The sequence below is a fragment of the Globicephala melas genome, chromosome 18 (assembly GCF_963455315.2).
Source record: "Globicephala melas chromosome 18, mGloMel1.2, whole genome shotgun sequence".
Classification (NCBI taxonomy): Eukaryota; Metazoa; Chordata; class Mammalia; order Artiodactyla; family Delphinidae; genus Globicephala; species Globicephala melas.
The window spans coordinates 28,057,467-28,062,314 of NC_083331.1; the positions used below are offsets into that span (position 1 = coordinate 28,057,467).

Here is a 4,848-nt window from a genome sequence, read left to right on the forward strand (position 1 = left end):
AATATTGCTTCAGTCACTTCTAAAAAATGTGAAACATTTTCCTTTGTCGATAAATATTTCTTGAATAGAGAAGGAGGAAGAAAAAATTTTGGAGACTCTTGTTGCTTCCATTACCATGTTTTCTGTTCAATATAAAGACAGAGTTAAATCGTATTTAGTCTCCTCCTATCCATTTCTAAAATAATATAGGGAAATTATATCAGTATGACATTGCCACCTCTGAATATCTAGGGCACCAGGAGGAAGCATAAGTATTAATTGAGTCTCTTTCCATATATGCTTCTATTGTATTACTTTCTTTAGAGGAATAGAGCCTTTCTTTTAATATATAAACAATTTTAAGTCACGTACATATTTAAAGAATTTTTGCAGTGCACTGAAAGTAGTACAGCTCTATTAGAAGGGACATAGCTATTGAAGAATGTTATAAATATAGAAGCTAGTATATTGAGGAGTCTCAAAACAGAGGGGTATAAATGACATTTTTGTAAATTCACTGAATTTAATCAGGCCCTGTCAAATCTCCATGTTTATCTCTGTTATATCTTGAGCAGATACCAAAATTCTCTGGTGACTTAGAAGTTTTAAAGATCAATCAAATTAAGGATGAATTGATTTTAATTTTTCTCCTCCTTCAAGTACAGAGCCCAATTCATGTTTTCTTCTGGGACTGTAAATGGTGGGAATAAAAAATGAAGTTTATGGTTAGCTTTAATTCACTTTTCCTTTCTTGAGGCTAGATTTTTTCCAAATTATTGAGGAGATTGAAAAAAGGTGAGAAAGGAAGCATCTTTTTACCCAACTAGCACTTGCTTTATTCTACCTTGTTGTTTTTGACACTCTGGTTGGCACTGACTGGCCATTCATGTCCTCTATTTGGCATAGTCCAAGGACTTGTTCTTTCAAAGGATTTATTTGTGAGTTCTTTGGAAGACCCGGGGAAGATTCTACCTATGTAGACTTAGTTTTACCTAGTCCTTTTATAGGAATCCCCTTACCTCCTGCCACCCATGGATCCACAGTTCATGCTCTTTGTGTTCATTATCTGTAGACAATCCTCTTGGGAGAAATAACAGCAGCTCAAGCTCTATTCATTTCTGGGGTGTCCACTTACCCTATGAAAAACTCACTCCTTCTGTCCAAGAAACACAATATGGAATGTTGTCTTTCCTATTGTTTTTATCCTTGCTCTATATCTCTTCAATTCTCTTCTCTATTGCTCAGAGATGGACAGGAGAATTTTGGCATTTTTAAAAGATACTTATATGGATGAACTTTATTGAAAGTGAATATACAGAGATATTGCAGCATGCAATATCTTCTCAATATCAAATGCTGGGTGATTCTTTTCAATTTATTATGAAGAAAATAATCTGCTTATAGTAGTAGTTATTTATTTTTGTTGAGGGTTCTCTGCTTTTCTGCCTGCTCCATGATCTTTTCTTCCATATAAAGATGTGCTCTTCTATTTCCTGAATTAAGATCTGGACACAGGGATCAGCTTGGTTCAACAGCTTAATTTCTTTGACAGACTGAGGCATTTCACTTGGGTGTTTTAGTCCAAAAGCAACCTTCACAATAAGGGTGCTTCAAAGTTGAGTGATATAAATGGCGGGCAGGATGACAAGTTGCACAGTGCTGCAGATTTCAGCACAAAGTCTTGTTGGCATTCTATTAGCACATTTCCTAGAAGTACCTCCTCTAGGTCTCCCAGCTCCCTTCCTAGCAGAAGATACAGGTTCTTCAGATTACAGTATGCCATGTGGGGAACTTGGGAAAGGTCATCTACTGGAGTTGAGAAGCCTAAAGATACACACTACAGAAACTCAACAGAACTGTATTTGGGCCCCAAGACAAAATTTTCTTTCCCCTTTGAGCCACGCCACTGAATACTTGAACAAATGCAATAAAAGACCCTTAGTTGTTTCTTTCCTGGAGCACAGGTTTAGAGGTCATACTCTCCACCTGCTGCTCATCACCTTTTGGCTCTTCTACCTTTGGACTTGTTTCAAGAGGACGCCCATACTGGATGGGCTCCAAGGATGCCTGCCCCTGTGCTGCTACAAGCTTCTTCATGTGCCTTAGCCTTGCATGCTCACGCCTCTGAGCGATTTCGTTTTGAATGGACAGTCTTGGCTTATTCTAAGGCAAAGCCTTAGCATCAATTGCAAACATTCTGGAAACAAAGATAATAACTAGAGCAGTATCTTCATTTCCATATTTCATAAAAGCTGCTTTAGTGTCTGGGTTTTGGTGAGAGTTAAGCTGTGCACATCATCTTGTTTTCTTTTCTCTCTCAGATGTAATATCCAGGAGACTAGGAAGTTTCTCAAACACTGTAACAAGAACAGCATGGGATATGGGTAGTCACTGACTGCAGATGGCATTAATTTGAACTTAAGGATCTGAATGTCATGCCACATGAGCTCCAATTTTTAATCCTAAAGAAGTCACCATTTTATCAACTTTTTCTTTGTCATTTTTCAAGACAGCATCACACAAATTCCATGTATTTTACAGAGTCAATTCTTCAAGTAAAGGCTTTCTTTAAACCTTTTAGAAAGGTTTCTTTCCTTTTGCCTAAAATCCAGGTGACAAACTTTCAATCTCTCTTTTTAGAAAACACACATATTCACACACGTACATACCCTTGGCTAATGGGAGAGTAAACCACACTCTACTCTAATGCTTGTACACTGACTACACTAACAGTGCACTTGTGTCTCCCTCTCTTCCACACTCACTCTGACTTTTTTCCTGCCCGGTATTTTTTATGGAGCCTGGAAATTTAGGGAATATGTCATGATCACCTCTTAGTCTTAATGAAATCTTCTATGACTGACTCTCTCATTATTGGGAAAATTTTTCAATTAACAATAATCATGCATCGGATAAACCTCTTTGGCTACGACACTGCCACTATGCAAAGCTGACTCTCTCATTATAAATGTGGCTTAGTTTGGGCAGTTCTTTGGCTCCAATTCTGATTCAATGTGAAAAGTACTACTAAATATCCTGTTTTCTTATAATGATCAATAGGTATTCTGTCTTTTACTCTGGACTATTCTAAGTTGAATTTATATTCTAACTAAGTTTCTTGCATCCCAATTAATTATATTATTTGTTTTCTCTTGAAAGTTTGTGTTTCATGTAACCATGAATGTTATGTATAATTTATGAATGTATTATTGTCATTAGCACTGGATTCTAGATTATCAGTTTGAATTTATAATATGTAATTTAATATGCTGGTATTTTGTCTTCCTCTTTGTTACTAGAATTATTATAGCACATAAACTGTTTAGTCTTCCCTTCTCTTAAACTGTACTTGACACAAACATAGATATTTTAAGAAACTTTGGTATAATTTCTCTCTATCATATAAGGGGTTATCTGTAATTTTGATAAGTAAATATTATATATTTAGTTCCCAGAAATTATATATATATATTATATATATATTAGTATATATTATATATATACTTGTATAAGATACAAATTATACCTACATAGAAAGCATATACATATATACATAGATATAATTAATTTTCTCTTATTATAACTTTTATCTTTTAGTTTACTTTTTAGGTAACAACATAGAGAATTGTATTTTCACATTGTTGCTTTATTATCAACACTCTCCCCTTGAACATTTTGATTTTGAGAATAACTTAATTACATTTGATAATGTGGAAGAGATAACATGTATTTTAATTTGAAAAAAAAGATTTATTTCTGATAAATAATAATCAAATTTTAAAGCCTTAATGTTTATATGAAAAGGACAGAAAGTTGATAGACTATCAAAATATGCTAGTCATACATATTTCCAATTAGCTGATATTTTAGAATTATAACTACAGGCATACCTCAGAGATATTGTAAGTTCAATTCCAAATACCACAATAAAGTGAATATCACAATACAGTCACACAAATTTTTGGTTTCCCAGTGGATATAAAATTTATGTTTACACTATACTGTAGTCTATTAAGTATACAATAGCATTTTGTCTAAAAAACAATATACATACCTTAATTAAAAAAAGAAAAACTTTATTGGTCTAACATGCTAACCTTCATCTGAGCCTTCAGCAAGTCATAATTTTTTGCTGGTGGAGTCTTGCCTCGATGTTGATGGCTGTTGATTGACCAGGGTGGTGGTTGCTGAAGTTTGGGATGGCCATGGCAATTTCTTAAAATAAGACAACAATGAAGTCTGCCTCAACAATTGACTCTTCCTTTTGTAAATGATTTCTCTGTAGCATGCAGTGTTGTTTGATAGCGTTTAACCCACAGTAGAACTTCTTTCAAAATTACAAAACCTGCTGCTTATAAAAACCTGCTGCTGCTTTATCAGCTAAGTTCATGTAATATTCTAAATCTTTTGTTGTGATTTCAACAATCTTCACCTCATCTTCACTAGGAATATATTCCATCTCAAGAAACCACTTTCCTCACTCATCCATAAAAGGCGACTCGTCATCCATTAAAGTTTTATCATGAGATTGCAGTAATTCAGTCATTTCTTCAGTCTCCACTTCTAATTCTAGTTCTTTTGTTTCTTCTGCCACATCTGCAGTTACCTCCTCCACTGAAGTCTTGAATTCTTCAAGGTCATCCATGAGAGTTGGGATCGACTTCTTCTTAATTCCTATTCATGTTGATACTGTAACTGCTTCTCATGAATTATAAACGTTCTTAAGGTCACCTAGAATGGAGAATTCTTTCCAGAAGGTTTTCAATTTACTTTGCCCAGGTCCATCAGAGGAATCACTATCTATGGCAGCTATAAGCTTATGAAATTCATTTCTTAAATGATAAGACTTGAAAGTCGAATTATTCCTTA

General features: G+C 34.5%; 2 pseudogenes; both read right to left on the reverse strand.

The window, feature by feature from the left end:
- Window positions 1-1,349: 1,349 nt before the first annotated feature.
- LOC115839067 (elongation factor-like GTPase 1 pseudogene) lies at window positions 1,350-4,624 on the reverse strand (annotated as a pseudogene).
- On the reverse strand, window positions 2,849-2,931 carry LOC115839072 (U4 spliceosomal RNA; annotated as a pseudogene).
- Window positions 4,625-4,848: the final 224 nt, after the last annotated feature.